This window comes from Musca autumnalis, unplaced genomic scaffold, assembly GCF_047663935.1.
Source record: "Musca autumnalis isolate F117 unplaced genomic scaffold, ASM4766393v1 scaffold_2, whole genome shotgun sequence".
Taxonomy (NCBI): domain Eukaryota; kingdom Metazoa; phylum Arthropoda; class Insecta; order Diptera; family Muscidae; genus Musca; species Musca autumnalis.
The window spans coordinates 122358331-122376616 of NW_027411755.1; positions in this window are offsets into that span (position 1 = coordinate 122358331).

An 18286-nucleotide genomic window follows, 5' to 3' on the forward strand; every position below is an offset into this window, starting at 1 on the left:
GTATAGCCCCTATATAAGGTCGCTATCTTCAGAATTTTAGCAAACATTTTTAAACGAACTACCTGTAATTCCATATTTGAGGTTTCTTGTTATCACAAAACTTCTACATAAAAAGTTGTCAACATGGGTCGATGTTTTGGTATATCCTTCATATAGCGGTACCTTCCATTTTTATGCATTTTTGCTGAGTTTACTAAACTACTTGTAATTTAGCATATGAAATTCCCACTAGTCACATCACTTCTCCACCAAAATCCAGTTGCAATATAGGTCCATGTTTTAGTAACGGTCCCATATAATAAATAGTACCTCCTGGTTTTCAATATTTTGAAAATTTTAGCCACACTTTCTTTCAAACTACCCGTAATTTGCATATGAGGCTCTTTGAAGTGACGAAACTTCTTCAAATTGTCAACACAGGTCCATGTTTTGGTTAAGCCCCCATATAACATTACCTTCCAATTTTTGGAAATTGAGGAATTTAAATTTGCAGAAAGAAGTAGCTGTAATTTGACATTTAGGTTTCCTAGTGGTTAGAACACTTCTTCGCCAAAAATAGTTGGCATATGTTTACGTTTTGATATTCAAGGTAGTACGAAGTTTCCATCTATATTTTCGGTGTTTCCATCTACATTTTCGGTATAGCAGTGATCCAAAAATTTTGCACCAAAAATTGTGGGCATTGGCTAGCGTATAACGGTACTAATCGATTTCAAGTATTATGAAATTTTCCGACCTTGGTATTTGGGGTTTCCAGTCCACATAACTTCCTAATTATTTCCTTTTAGTTCATAAAAAGTTCGGCCCTACTGAAACATGAAAACATAAGGCAAGTATGAGCCACTATCGTTACATCATGAACTTATTAATTGAATAACTAAATAAAGAAGCTTTCACTTCTTCTGATATCCCATTGAAAAGTTTTTATTCAATTTCCCCTTTAAAAATTACGTTAAAACTTTTCTAATTTATTTTAAACATATTTTCGTCACTATTGCTGGTGAAGTCTTCCAAATTGCCTAATATTTACTACAACACAATATTGACCAGATTTAAATAGAGGTTGGCAGAACTGCGTTTACATTGTGCGTGGTATTGCAACGCCCTTACTCGTAGTGGTCGGTCGGCAACATTGTACAGTGGTGCTTGTAGGGAGAGTTTAGAACACGGAAATTGTTGGCGTTCTGTAATTAACTGCACATGTTATCGCATCGTGGTCAGCATGGCCAACCCCAACAACAGCTAAATTTTTATGGTTAAGATAAATATTGTGTGTTGTTGGTCATTTGGGTGAAAATAAAAAAAATTCTGCCAGACTGTTTTGCGTTTTGGTGTGTTATTGTTACTGACAACCGCAAATGTTTATTATTGTAAAACAGAATTGGGGGGGATACTGGGCAAGTTGTTGCTGTTGTTTTTGTTATTGTTGATCACATTTAGATGGACAGTTGAAATGAACCTAAAATCTTTGTTCAAATGTAAAATTAAACGAGCATAGAATTTCATGGAATTTTCTGAATGTGCGTAATGGCCAATAAATGTGATGGGCTAGCTAGTAATACCAGTTTGAGGTTTGCATTAAATGGTAGGTGGTAGTCGAAATAAAGAGCTAATTAAGCAGTGAAATGTAATGTTTTGTCATTCTTTTTGTTAGAAGTTGGAACGAAGCTGAAGGGTGATATTAATTATAAACATTATCTGGTTCTTGATACAAAATCAATTTAAAAGATCAGTTTTTTAAAGAGGTTTATTAAAAGAATTAAAAATAATAAATAAATTCATTATTATAAAATATTAAAACAACAACAATGGAATTAAGCAAGATAATTTTGAAAAGAAAAACAAGAATTACAAATAAATATATATTTTCAATTCATTTTTCTTTAGAAACGAGCTTAATGACCAATGATGCGGTTTTCAGCATTTAAAACTCTATCTGCTAGCATGGTAGAACAATATAAGGTAAGAGCAATACGCAGCTGACTGAACTGAGCAGTAATGTTAGTGTCAAATTCCATACGACATTTTATATTTTTATACCCTCCACCATAGAATGGAGGGTATATTAAGTTTGTTTTTCCATTTGTAACGCATTGAAATACTCATTTACGACCCTATAAAGTATATATATTCTTGATCAGGGTAAAATTCTGAGTCGATCTGTGCACGTCCGTCCGTCTGTGGTAATCACTCTAGCATCCACAAAAATGGAGATAGGACGCTGAAATTTTGGGAAAATGCGTCTTTTGTTTGCAGGCAGGTCAAGTTCGATGATGGGCTATATCGGTCCACGTTTTGGTATAGCCCCCATATAACGGTACCCCCGATTTACGGCATTTTGACGTTTTTAGCTACATTTTCAGACCGATTTAGCTATAATTTGACATTTAGGGTTCTTAAGTGTCAATAAACTTATATAACAAAAGTTGTGGACATAGGTCCACGTTTTGGTATAGCCCCCATATAACGGTACCCCCCGATTTACGGTATTTTGACGTTTTTAGCTACATTTTCTGACGATTTAGCTATAATTTGACATTTAGAGCTCTTAAGCGTCACCAAACTTATATAACAAAACTTGTGGACATAGGTCTACGTTTTGGTATAGCCCCCATGTAACGGTACCCCCCGATTTACGGTATTTTGACGTTTTTAGCTACATTTAGGTTTTGAAGTGTCAATAAACTTATATAACAAAAGTTGTGGACATAGGTCCACGTTTTGGTATAGCCCCAATATAACGGTGCCCCCTGATTTACGGTATTTTGACGTTTTTAGCTACATTTTCAGGTCGATTAAGCAATAAATTGACATTTAGGGTTCTTAAATATCAATAAACTTATATAACAAAAGTTGTGGACATAGGTCCACGTTTTGGTATAGCCCCCATATAACGGTGCCCCCTGATTTACGGTTTTTTTACGTTTAAATACACATTTCTAGACCGAATTAGCTATAATTTGATATTAAGGGTTCTTAGTGACCAAAAAACTTATATTCGAAATAATTATGAACGTAGGTCCATGTTTTGGTATAGCCCCATATATCGGTACCTCGGTATAACGGATTTTGGTATTCCCATATAACGTATTTTCGGTATTTTGAGAATTTTACTTACAAGTTTTAACCGAATTATCTGTAATTTGAACATTTGACATTTGAAATTCTTAGTGGTCACCACACCTCTCCACCAAAAATTGTCAACAAAGGTCGATGTATTTATAGCTCCCATATAAAAGTACCTCCCGATTTTCAGTAATTTGATGGTTTTAGCTACAGTATTTTTAATGGTCACAACACCTCTCCATAAAAAATTGTCAATATAGGTCCATGTACGGATATAGCTCCCATATAACGGTACCTCCCAATTTTCACTAATTGGCAATTTTAGCTACAATTTTTAACCGAACTAACTGTAATTTGACATTTGAAGGTTGTAGTGGTCGCCACACATCTGCATCAACAATTTTCAACATAGCCCCAATATAACGATACTTCCCGATTTTCGGTACTTTTAGGATTTTACTTAAAATGTTTAACCGAACGTAGGTCCATGTTTTGGTATAGCCCCAAAACAAACCTCCCTTAGCTTTATTTTTTGGACGTACTTTCTGTAATTTGAAATTTTAAAGCCAACAAAAATTGTAAATTTAAGTTCATATTTTCGTATAGCCCACATACCTCCGAACTAGCTGTTAATGGCATTTGAAGTTCCCACGTTATGTACCGATTTTCGGTATTTTGAGGATTCTAGCTACAATTTTTAACCGAATTAGGAGTTATTTGACATTAAAGGCTCCCATCAAAAACTGTCAACATATGTCCATGTTTTATTATAACCCCTATATAACGGTACCTCCCAATTTCTAGCCCACAAAAATTGTCAACATACATAGTTAGACATAGGCACCATAAAAAAGGGCCTCCCGAATGAAGCATTTTATGTACATTATCTGACATTTTAACGTACCCACTTAAAGTTGGGGACAGGAATGAAAACTAATTATTCCATTTTAGTTCAGAATATTTTATGGTGGAGGGTATGAAAAGTTCGGCCCGGCCGAACTTAACGCTTTTTTACTTGTTATTTCTAGTTTCGATGTAAAATAGGGATATATATTTTTTGAGGATATATATTTTTTGAGAGATATATATTTTTGTTGCAAAATATTTTGATTTTGGTGTTTCTTTGGAAAAGCCGAAAAGTGAGTGTGATTCTCATTCATATGAGAATACTAGACACTTAAAGAGTTCGGTTTTTCGCTAAAAAGGCATCATTTCAAAAACTGAGAAGCCAATTGATAATTCCCTTCGCCGGGATGAAATCATGATGTTGGTAGCGATCAGTAAAATTTTGCAACACTGTCAGTTCTTTTTGAAAAACATTACTCTCTGTAATAGAGGGTAATAAATGAAGTTGAGCCAATGGGGGAATACTCCACTCAAGCAATCGAAAATGAGATTGAATCTTCAACAATAAACAAAACAAACAAAAAAATATATATCATTCAAAAACTATTCCCCGTAAAGACTTCTTCATATCAATGATATGTTACCTCTTCCAAGTCCGAACAACGTGCCGCACACTATAACACCTCTTATAGAAGCGGCACATTTATATAAGCTGCGTTTTTACTTTTTTAAACAAAAATTTGAATTCAAAATGTAATAGGGTCTGCTCATGAAATTTGAAACCTTGAAATTTGCTACCATAAAACACTTCTTTTCATCCTAATCGTGTAATAAAAATGACCTACGACAGTTCTGAATGCTTTATACAATTTGACAAGTAATTGTTTTCAAACTAAGAAAACGAACAATTTTCATACATTAATTAGTAAAAAAATGACAAATAGTTGTGATAAAAATGTCGGGTTTTTTGCAAAAATTAGTTAATCGACTTATTAAAGACCAAATTGAATGTATAAATAAAGAATCAACGTACGTAGTTGAACAATAATAACACATTTGGAGACTTATATTCCTTAGGAATGTGTGGGGTACAGATTTCTACAATTTCCAGAAATGCTTACTACGACCTACTTAAGACATTTCGTGTACTCTGAACTAATAATGTGGCATAATTTGCTAAGTGACGGGGAAATAATGGTACAGTGTTACCATGGTATACCATGAATACCAAAAAACTTAGAACTTCTGGCTGTTAATAGTTAAAATCGGATGTCTATAACAAAGTCAGTATAAGCTGGCAATATATTCCATATGCATTTCAAAGCAATTGTGTACTTCTTGGTTATATTTTGGTTTGTTTTAGAAAATTTCCTTATCCCTCAATTCGATTTCAGTTAAATAAATCACTTTTTAGACCTGATTATGGACCTAGGAGTTCCAGTTTACTGTAAATAAGATCTGGTACTTTTTAGTCGATCTGGCAACCCTCCTGATCGAGTTATTCTGTAGGCAATATTTATTGTAATTGATGGCAGTACATCCTGGCGAACTAAAAAACTCATAAAACGTCTTAGTTTTCAGATATTCCCGGTTTGAGACCTATAGGACATTGTTTACATGTAATACGATTTGGTACCCCCTTGGACCATATGGTAAACCCTCTTAGTAGGGATATTATATACTTAATATTGTTGGTACTTGTTAGTAGTTAATCCTTATTTAGAAAATCTAAAATCTAATGATTTTTAAGTATTTACCGAATAAATGGGGTATTTTAAAACCTTCATTACGTTTTGAAAATATTTGTTTGCCACCTTGTGTAAAATGTTAATTATTAGTTATTACTGTTGAACAACATGGGTTAATTTTTTATTTATGCATTTAATCTGGCCTTAAACAAGTCGATCAACTGATTTTTGCAAAAAAAACCGACATTTTTATCACAAATGTTTGCCATTTTCACTAATTAATGCATGAAAAGTGTTCGTTTTCTTAGTATGAAAACAATTACTTGTCAAACTGTATTTACATTTTGATTCAAATTTGTTCTATTTTAGATTATTTTCTAAATGTATTTATATTTTTCCTGAGAAAATTTTTAGAACGACCCTATTATTCAATATTTTCTGTGACATTGAATTTTCAGTAAATTTTTTGTAATTCATGCATCTGCCTTATATAAATATGCCTTGATATGTGTGATATTTTGTTAAATGTGTAAAAATTAAAGCCCTAATAAACATGTGTTTCTTTAATTTCAAGAAAAGTTTGAAATAGCTTCTCCTTTTCCAATGAATTTTTAGCGAACCCAAACATTTTCGCAACAATTCTACTTTTTGAGTGAAATTATCCATTTAGTAGAATGATGTGGATACTTTCAAATTGAAAATGTAACGAATTTTCATTCATGTTTTTCAAAATATAAAATCAAAAGTGAAAAATATTAGTTTTATAATTTCCAATAATTTATAGACATTTCCTTATTTTGTTTACATGTACCGTTGACAGTAACGTTACAAACAAAAACAAATTCCTTTGTGGTTGTTGTTGAGTTGTATTTGTTGTAGTATTTACTTTACCTACTTTGTTCTACCATGATCTGCTACAATAAATATTTTGCAACATTAAAGAAAAGTTTCTGCCTTTTTAAACAAATACTCATACCCAAAATATACATATTATGGTATTTTATATTCACCCGCTTTTTAAGTACATACCCACTCACACATATGCACATACCTATATACACACATATATATTTGCATTCATACATACTTTTATGTTCACGCATTAAAGAAGCTCTAGCAAATATTACTCCTTTATTGCTTCATACAACTGACATTTTTCAATTCATCTCCATCAAATTTCGAGTTATTCTCCGCTGAAAGGTACTGCTGCCTGCACCACCAACATCACAATCATCGTCATCATCAGTCGCTGTAATCCTTACTTGAGCTGTTTTCTGTGAAGATTTAACAACAAAAAAATGTATATAACGGGAAGTACTTGACACAGATGTCATGCGAATGCGTGACAAGAGTTCCAAAATAAGAGGAGTATTACAGAACAGGAACAAATAACCTGCCACCATTTTTTTGCTGTTGTTCTCAACTGCAACTAAATGAGTTTTTTATTCGCATATTATTGAAGAATTTCTTAAAGCTTTTGTAAAGAATTGTTATCGCTGGTATGTTTTCAAGTCGACTCTTCATTACCGTAAAATGTATAACTTCTAAATATCGAATAGCCTTTAAATTTGATTAACAAATATTAAATATATGTATATGTAGCTACGGTTAGGTTGAGAAGAGGGGCAATGAAAAGTCGCCATATATCAGCGACGACCACAGAAATACAACCAAAGCGAAGACATGTATGAACGTATGAGTGAAAAAAGCAACAACCACATTATGTTTTTGTTTGTTTTCATTCATTTACACTGTACGTGAGAGAGAGAAGCAAATGCAAAAACAACTCAGTGGGCGCCCTCACTATACGATCTAAGCAAAGAAGCTCGTCCCTGCCATATATACATATGGACATAAGGGTTATGATCATATTTTATGTATATGTATATGTAGCTACGGTTAGGTTGAGAATAGGGGCAATGAAAAGTCGCCATATATACATATGGACATAAGGGTTATGATCATATTTTGATGAGCTTTTACCTAAGATTAGATAAAACTTTAATTATAAGTTGATTAAATAAAAAAGCTTCCACGCAAAAAGCTTTTAAAGGTACGCAGGACAGGACCACAAGAAGTTGCTTCGGTATAAATTTCCAACGGTTCTTCGAACAGACCCTAAACTGCACTTTAACGAAAATGTAGAACTTTTGTGGGGAAGGTACCCCAGGGAAAAAATCGATATGTACCTTTTCGAAGTAAAGCTATATTTGAACAAAATATTAGTAGAACCAAATATTGGACCAAATCGGTTGCTCCGTTCAAGATAAAGGTGCGTACCATTTTCGTAAAATTTTTTGCACTTTTGAGGAGGAGGTATCGGAAGGAGTCGACCGATATGGCCCTTCTTTGAACTTAAACTAAGTTTAGATAAAATATTACGAAGGCCCAATCGGCTGATCCGTTCGAGAGTTATCGTGAGCTTCAGCCACTACACTTTTTACAGCTTTCCGGTCGTTTGCTCAGGAAATATGAACTTGCCCTGAAAAAATTTGTACATTCGCAATGGGAGTAGCGAAAACCAGTTGTTGCAAAGCGATTCGAGAGCAGGCCGTGAACTGCACTTTTCCCAAATTTTGTGCGATTGGAACTCCTACCCCCCTATTTTTTCCATTTGGCCCAAAAACCCTATATATGCAATTTTATGACGATCGGTTAAGGTTAACCCGTGTCACCCGGTCATTATTTCCATAGTAATTTGTGCATTTTCACGAAAATTCTCTTAAAGCCGCATTTATGGTCCAATCGACGAAAAATTTGTACCAGTTAAATACGGTGACTAAAAAATGAATCCTACAAAAAATTGTGAAAATCGGATCGTATTTTGATATAATAAAGTCTCTGAGCAGTTAACTCTATCGTAAGATATTTTCAACATCCTCTTATATGAGAGGTTATAAAAGATTTTGAAGAAATTGTGAGAAGTGAAAAAAAGGCAAAATATACGCAAACAGTCATATGTTTCTTGCTTACGCCGATGACTTTCAGTAAAAGAAGTAAATAAAAGTGTCGAAAGAGATTCTGCTAAAGTGGGTCTAATAGTACATGGTGATAAGACCAAGTTGATTCTATCGCCCACAGTACATCTAAAGAACTCGGACCAGCCGAAGATAACTAAAATTTTGAGGAAGTTAAAGCCTTCGCCTACCTTGATACATCCATAAATATAACATGCGACATCAGTAGTGAAATAAAAAGATTACAATTGGCCCACAAATGCTTCATTGGTCTACTTTAGCAGTTTAAAACCAAAACCTCACCTCGTCAAACAAAAATCATTTTACAAACCACTGACTACCTGTGCTACTGTATCGCTTCGCAAACTAATAAATTAGTAGTGGTGTGTTTGAAAGAAGATTCTACGGCCGATCTACGTATGTATGTATTGTGAACAGCGTTGCCGAAAGTTTTTGATCGGAAATCGTCAAAAAAATTTGAAAAATCGTCACCATAGTCCAAAAATAGGTTTGGTTGCCGCTTAATATGAATTTTTCGCTTATAGTTATGACAATGAGACTGACTACATAAGATATAACCCACAGCAGTAAAGCTGACTTAATCTCACTTAAATACCGCTATAATACATCTTTCACACTGCCAATTTTGAATGACAGCTTTGCTCAAATATTTCCTAATTGACTGTGTGGCAAAAAAAGCTCAAACTACCTGTATTTCAGATATGTACCTAAATATAGCCAATCTGGCTGGAAATTGCTAAGAACATTAAAAAAGCTCATAAAATCGAATTTGCAACATTGTCTTCTTTAAATTCTTTCGTTAAATTTTGGTTAAAACATAGTTATACTGTGTTGTTTCATGCAATTGTGGCTAACATGAAAAATCGTCATTTCAGGGCATAAAATCGTCAAATCATCATTTTCCAATTTTGGGCCAAAAAATCGCCAAAATGACGATAAATCGTCGAATTCGGCAACACTGATTGTGAACCACGAGCTGTACCAGTTATAAAACGACATCGGTAAAGTCAAACGGATTGTTAGGAACGTAACTGATCACGGTGCGCCTTAACTAATTTTAAATGGAAGGTGCTTACACTTGGGAAGTTTTTGCAGATTCTGAAACTACAATGCTCATAGATGAGAAATATCAAGAAACAAAAAACCGCCGGAGGGATTTTCAAATAAATCGCGATTTAAGTTCACATTTGTAGGGGTTCTTTAGGTTTTCACGATTTTGCTTGGGAACCGCGAGTCCTATGTGAATGGGTCTAAAAACATGTTGTAGCTGTGAAAAATCTCCACAAGATTGACCTTTTTGATATTTTCGAAGGTTTTACCGCTTTTGAGATACAGAAGTTCAAATTGAGACAATGCACTGACAGTATCGCCTCCTTATAAAACAATATCATGCTCAGTGCGCCTTAACTAACTTGATGAAAACCGCTTACACATGGGAAGATTGCGCGGATTCTGAAACAGCAATGTTCATAGATAAGATAAATAAAAAAAAAAACAGAAAAAAATCGCCGGACGGATTTTTAAATAAATCGCGATCACAATTCACAATTTTAGGTTATTTTTTAGGTTTTCACGATTTTGCTTGGAAACCGCAAGCCGTATCGAAATGAGTCTAATATGTTGTAGTTGAGAAAATTCTCTACAAGACTGACCTTTGGGTTTTTTCGTAGGTTTTATCATTTTTGAGATATAGAGGTTCAGTTCAAATTTTTAGGTTTTTATCTTAAGTCTTCAAGATTTTGCTTGGAAACCGCAAGACATATCAAAATGGGACTAAAAAAATGTTGAAGCTGTGAAAATTCTCTACAAGATTAGATGATTTATTTTTTCCTAGGTTGTACCATTTTCAAGATATATACGTTTAATTTGGGAAATGGCAGTAATGACATTGTTTTATAAGGGGCGATACAGTCAGTGCATTGTCTCAATTTAAACTTCTATATCTCAAAAACGGTAAAACCTACGAAAATATCATAAAGGTCAATCTTGTGGAGAATTCACAGCTACAACATTTTCTTTAAGCCCATTTACATAGGGCTCGCGGTTTCTATGTAAAATCGTGAAAACCTAAAGCACCCCTAAAAATGTGAACTTAAATCGCGATTTATTTGAAAATCTCTCCGGCGATTTTTTTTTGTTTCTTTATATTTCTCATCTATGAGCATTGTCGTTTCAGAATCTGCAAAAACTTCCTAGGTTTAAGCACCTTCCATTTAAATTTGGTTAAGGCACACCGTGTGATATGTTTAATTTAGTTTAGAATAATTTTCGTTAATTTGAAAAATTGAATTGTAACGTAAATTTTTATTAAGCAGTTATTTTGTTTGAATTGCTAGAATTTTCTCAATCATTCAAACTCTTACTTTGCATGTTTATTTTGTTATTCCGTCATGCAATTATCGCTTAGTGTAAGTTTTCCTATTGTTTTTGTTGAACTTTCTTTCTTACTTGTTTTGATAGCTCAATGACTTCATTGCTATTTTCTCGATTTTCTTCTCTTTATCGCTCTCAAAGACAAAATTGTGGACCGAATCGACAAATTCGTTCAAGAGTTATCTTTCGCTCCAACCACTACAAACGGTATCATGGGAGGTTTTTCAGCTTACAGGCTATTTTCTCAGGAATTATGGACTTGCCCCTGATGAAACTTGTACCGTTGTATGAAGGACAGTGAATACAAGTTGATACAACAAAAATCAAAGTGATTCGAGAGCAGGCCCTAAACTGAACTTTTCCGAAATTTTGTGTGGGAGGTACCCGAATAAGTGGACCGATTGAGTCCATAGTGGAACCTCATCTAAGTCTGGTAAAAATTCCACGATGTGCACAATATGGACTAAATCGGTTCCTTCCATCAAGAGTTATCGTGCGCACAACTTTTCCGAAAATTTTCGAACTTTTATGTGAGGGGGGGTACCGGAAGGAGTGGACCGATATAATCCATCTTCGAACTTAAACTAAGTTTGGGCAAAATATTAAGAAACCAAATTTTGGACCGAATCGGTTGATCCGTTCGAGAGTTGTCGTGCGCTCCAGCCAGCCAGACAGACAGACGGACGGACATGGCTAAATCAATTCCAAATTGTCTGAAACGGATTTAGTTCAAACATACTTGGGGTCTAAAACCATTATTTCGGTGAGGCACATTTTGCCCGTATGAAAGTGTTTGTACCCTCGTTAGCATAAATGCTGAGGGTATAAAAATGGAACAATACCTGAAAATTTCGGGTGGAATGTTTTATACCACCAACGGAGACTAAATATCCGTTTCGATGGGATATTGATGACACAACCTGCAAAATACCGAAAGTCGAGAAGTATGCTTCTAAGGGGGCTATTGGAAGACATTGACTTATTGTGATAATTCTCTTCTGCAATATTTTATACTCTCAGTCATATCGGTAGTGTATTGAGTCCACAACTTTCAAAATACCGAAAATCGGGAGGTACTGTCTATGGGGGCTATTTGAGGACGTCGATCTATACTGGCAAATTTCAGGTGAAATATTTTTTTCCCCGATCAAAGACTTAATACCAAATATCAGCTATTTCGGTAGGGAATTGGGGCTACAACCTTCAAAATATAGAAAATCGGGAGGTACTGTTTTGTGGGGGCTATACTCGTATGAAGGTGTGGTCCTATACCGACAAATTTCAGGTGGAATGTTTTATACCCTCAACGAAAAATAAGTACCAACTTGCAGACAAATTTAAAGTGGAAAGTTTTATACCCCCAACGAAGAATAACTACCAAATGTCAGTCACTTTGATGGGATATTGAGCACACAACCTTAAACATACCGAAAATCGGGAGGTACCGTTCTATGGGGACTTATGAAGACGTGGACCTATACCGACAAATTTTAGGTGGAATATTTTATACCCTCAACGAAAAATAAGTACCAACTTGCAGGCATTTCGGTGTTATAATGAGGCTAAAACCTTCAATATACCGAAAATTGGGATGTACCGTTCTATGAGGGGTACATCAAAATGTGGGCATATACCGACAAATTTCTGGGAGAAATTTTTGTAGCCCAGAAAAAGACTAAATACCAAATTTTAGCCACTTCGGTGAAATAATGAGACTACAACCTTCAAAATACCGAAAATCGGTGGGTACCGTTCTATCAAAACGTTGACCTATACCGATAATTCTCTGAGGGAAAATTGTGTAGCCTAGAAAAATACTAAATACCAAACTTCAGCCACTTCGGTGGAATAACGAGTCTAAAACTTTCAAAATAAGAAAAATCGGGCGGTACCGTTCTATCGGGGCTATATGAAGACGTTGACCTATACCGAACAATTTCAAGTGGAAAGTTTTATACCCTTAACGAAGACTAAGTACTAATTTTCAGCCATTTCGGTATTATAATGAGGATAAACCGTGGGCCTAGAAATGGTAGAAATTTTTCTTAGCTTCTGCAACACACAAAATACAAAATTACAAATGGGACTAATACATTCAAAATATCTTAAAGTGATGCGTACTACATATGGGTCGTTATATGGGGGCTAGACTGAAACGTGGATCTATATAAACAAACTTTGGTAGAAATGTTTTTACAGTATTTTATTTAACTTGCTTTGGTGTCTGTTTAGTTCAAACTTAGTAACTCATTTTCCACACAGTTGCAGTTGACCAATCGAACTGAAACTTTGCACACTTTTCAGATTTGGATGACAATATGAAACCAAAACCAATATGTGTTCATTTTTTCCTATAGCCCCCATATAGCGGTACCACCGGATTCTAAATATTTTAAGAATTCTATCTCCATTAGGCCGAATTGGCTGTAATTTGGACATAGGTCAGGGTTTTGGTATAGCCTCCATATAGCGGTACCACCCGATTTCAGATATTTTAAGAATTTTATCTTCATTTTCAAGCTGAATTGGCTGAAACTTGGCATTTGACGCTTTGACCAAATTCAATTGTGACATAGTTTCTAACTTAAGAAGAAAATCATGCACAGTCGCAGTAGCGCTGGATGTCGAAAAAGCATTTGATCGCACCTACCAAGATGGAATTATTTTTAAAATGATCCAGTTAGGCTTTTCAGTACATATAGTAAAACTGTTTAAAAATTTATTCACCGATAGACAATTTTATCTCCAACTTGGCAATTCAAAATCTAATTTGTGTAATATATCTTGTGGAGTTCCACAGGGTTCGATTTTATCCCCCCATTTGTTTAACATTTATATGCACGATTTTCCTCATCAAACAAATAATTCATTAGGAGTGTTGTATGCTGTTGACTGCCTTTTATATGCTCATGCAGAATCTCCTGCGCAGGCGTTGAACTATGTTTCAGATCACCTAAGTTCTGTGGTGACGTTTTATAACCAATGGGGAATAACAATTAACTCCTCCAAAAGTGAGGCAATTTGCTTGAGAAACGCTTCGGGTAAATGTAAGAGATGGGTTGTGCCGGAGAGCAAATCTTTAAGACTAGTTTTAAATGGAACAGAAATACCATTTAGAGATAGTATAAAGTATTTGGGTGTGCAATTTAATAAATTAGTAAAGTTTAATGAGAACGCTCGAAATTTCATAAAAAACGCAAATCGTATAAAAGGATCATTTATTGGATTATTTAATAGTAAAACATTACCGGTTCAAACAAAATTGTTATTATACAAAACATGCATTAGGCCAGTATTACTATACTCCTTTCCCATTTGGTTCCAAATTTCTCCAACGGTGATGAAAGAAATTGAAGTTTTTGAAAGGAAAATATTTAGATTATGTGTAGGGAACAATTTTCAAAGCTTTAATAAACGCTTTTCAAACAACTATATATACGGCATTGCGGGAGTTACCCCCATTTCGGTGTATGCCATGCAAGCTGTTAAGAATTATGTCAATCGACTTTTTAGACATTCAAACTCCATAGTTCGGGAAACTGTTCGATCTGAATCCACTTTTACATGGGACATAACTAATTATATTTCAGCTGTCGGCATTGATTTAACTTTGGATTTAGATTCAGTTGCGTGTCCAGATTTCTACCTACATGTTTCTCCTGGAATTCATAGAGGATAAAAATCCTTCCTACGGTTCCTTCTGTCTAAAATCCTAATTAATTGCATAGGGTTTTGTGTTTTATTTTATTTATTTAGTTTATTTTTGTTGTTAATGATTTTTATAATAATTTAGATAGGTTAGGGATAGCATAAGTCAATTAAATTGAGACACGCTCTCTAGATATGAAAGAGCCGGGAGCATGCTCGGTATACCATTACAGTTTCTATTTAACATGTTTCCCCAGTTTATAAAATAAGCTAGTTGCTGCAATGATTATTTTACATTCACATATTGTAATTAAAACATCACGTAATAGTTTTAAGTTATTATTTTTTATGCAATTGTGAACTTCTTAATATTTTTCGAAAAGACTCAATAAAAAAATTGAAATTGAAATTGCAAATTGGCATTTGGAGTTTCCAATGGTGCAGAAACTTTCACATCAAAAATTGTGGACATATGTCCAGGATTTCAGGCATTTTAAAGTTTTTATCTACTGAAAAATTAAAAATAAAAAAATTAAAAAGTTAAGTTACAGTGTTAAGTATTATTTATAAATGAACTTAAAACTAGAAAATAATTTTGCATGATGGAATCTCGCTAATAAAACGCTTGCATTTGAATTAAAAATTGTGACAATATTAAACGGCAAGCGTTTATTTGAGCGATTCCATCATGAAAAATTATTTTCTAGTTTTAAGTGCATTTATAAATAAAACACTGTAACTTAATTTTTTAAATTATTTTTTATTTAGCCTTTGGAGACACAAAATACCAAATTACAACCAATTCGGAGGCCAAATTTCTTAAAAATCCCTTAAAAAGACGACGCGTTACGCGTAACTTTGTATGGGGGCTATACGATAACGTGGGCCTACAAAGCCCGTTTTCAATACATAAAAGTCCCACGTACATACAATAGATTTTACCAAAATTTCATCCACCTTCTTCAATCCGTTCGGACCCTAGAGTGATTTCCACAGATGGACATAGCTACACCGATATAGAATTGTACGCTGATCCAGAATATATATAGTTTGTGGGGTCTAAAATTATTATTTCGAGTAGTTACAAACGGAATGACAAACTTAATATACCCCCCAGAATTTGGTGGAGTGTATAAAAATGAACCCTGTTTTATTTGGTATAAATCGTATCGGGGAATAAAACAACGTAAACCTAATTCCGTAATAGTATTCAGTTACAACAAAAGCATTAGCTAGGCCATACCATAAGAATGAGTTATAGCCCCGAATATTATTTTAATCTATACTAAATTTTCTCCCACCCGAGATTTATACCGCATTTCTTTTCTTTTTATTCTTCTCGAATTGCAATCATGAAATCTCTAGCCAACTATGAAAACATAAAATATAACCATATAAATTACACAATTCCAGTACAATTTGCTGCCAAAAATGGCTATATTCCTTTTAGCAATGTTTGTAGATCAACAAAAAAAAAAAAAAACGAGGAAATAATTCATATTGTTTTATTACATTACATAACAATTTGTCTCCGGAATTAGAAACATGCCACTACTGCCACCACCATTACCATTATTTGTATTCATATTGCTGCTACATTCTTACATACACACATATACATAGATATGATTGTTCATTCATAGCTAGGACAAAAACATTTGCATATTTCTAAGTTTTGCAACTAATTGTGAAACATATTTTATTCCACTGAACCTAAAAGACCTACTACATAGCTTTGAATTTGGTATGGATGTACACAATTCTGTTGTATTTTGTACAGGTCTTGTATCTGAAAAGAAGCGATAAATTGAAATGACAATAAACGCTACTATATATTATTACTATATAAATGGGTAATGATTCTGGATAAATTGACAATGATTCTAGTTAACTGGTCATATATGTATTCACTATAATCACACTGGAGTTCGGATCACATTTGACTATTGCAAGACTCACAAGAACATAATATCGGATAAAAATTATTAAAAACACTATACCAAAAAACATCCCAGAAAAAAAAAACAAAGAAAGATCAAAAAACTTCCCCACCGTTTTGGTATAGTCCCAACATCACTGTTCCGCCAGATTTCAGGTATTTAGACGTTTTTAGATAAATTTTTGACAGAATTAGGTATAACTAGATTGCGGGCATTGGTCCAGGTTGAGGAATAGTCCACATATAATAGTACCGCCAGGTTTTAGTACATTGAAGATTTTAGCTAAATTTTTTGAGCGATTTAGCTTTCAAGCGAAAATTAGAGTTCATAGTAGTGAAGATACTTATCCACCAAAAGTTGTAGACACAGGTCTACGTTTTGGAATAGGGCCACATAACGGTGACGCCAGATTTTAGGAATTTCAAATTTTTATCGACATTTTCCGGCCGAAATGTAATTTGGCATTTAGAGTTCAAAGCGATCAAAAAAATTTCCAGGGTTTGGCAAAAGCCCTGACATAACGGTATTTCGCAGTTTTTATCGACAATTTGGCACAAATTGGATGTGATTTGGCATTTCTGATTCAAAGTGGTTAAAGAAAAACTTCTCCACAAAAATTGTGGACACACATTGGTCCACATATTGAAAGATGGAAGAACTGCACTAGGTCAGCTATGTAGACATTTAACCTATCATATATGTCATCGACGATAGGACCCGACGCCAAGATGGTACATCCATCCGCATACATTACGATCTCAATGCCATCTAGAGGGTGTGGAATTTCAGAGAGGTAGAGATTAAACAGTTCCGGAGATATCACCCCTTCTTGGGGAACTCACTGTTTCACTCTATGGGGTATGGGCTTCTTGTCTCTGAATTTCACAAACGACTGGAGTCAACACATATAATTGACTCTCCAACGTTCCAAACACGGCTGGATAGTACTTACTTACTTACTTAGCTGGCCCATTACAGAACATTACGGGACCATCCTGCCAACTTTCCAGCCTTCTGGTACAATATGGTTGGCTAACGATAGGTTGTGGACGCTTGTTAAATACTCAACTCCAGGTGCATCCAGTTGCTTAAGCTTTACCATCGATATTCGGTGTAGGCTCAACGCTTTAGATGATTTCGCGTTTCGGATGACATCTGCAACATCACGCATCGTAAATTGTTGTGGTACACCCTTGGTGGTTGTGGTACCCCCTGTGGTACTACTCTTTGCCCTATCACTCTCTCATGGAGCACCCATGAACTGCTGGTTAAAATAACACGCACGCCTCTTTGGGTCAGTTACTGTCACGCCTTTGAAAGTAACATTCGTTCTGTCATCCTTCTTTTCCGGATTCGAGAGTGATGTGACCGTTGCCCACAATTTATTTAATCCTGTACCAATGTTGCATTGCTTCAGGTGATCTAAACACTATTTTCCTCTTATGTTCGCATACTAACTTGTTGACTTCAAGAGTAAGCTCTCTAGCTCTCCGGTCTTGAGGGTTGGTACGACGAAGCTCATCACGCTCATTTGGTCCTCGCCTCTGCTGGGAAATTTGGTCTTATTTCAAATATTCGATCAGCAGGTATGTAGCGAGCGGCTGCTGCAGTGATGATGTCCCGTAAAGTTCTCTCATCTACCCGAGGATCTGAGGGAATGGGCAGCTCTCTGAACCGGTGATTGGTAAAATCTAAGAAACCTTGCCAATCCGCTTTCCCATGGTTCAGGAAAGTACCGCGTTCAGAG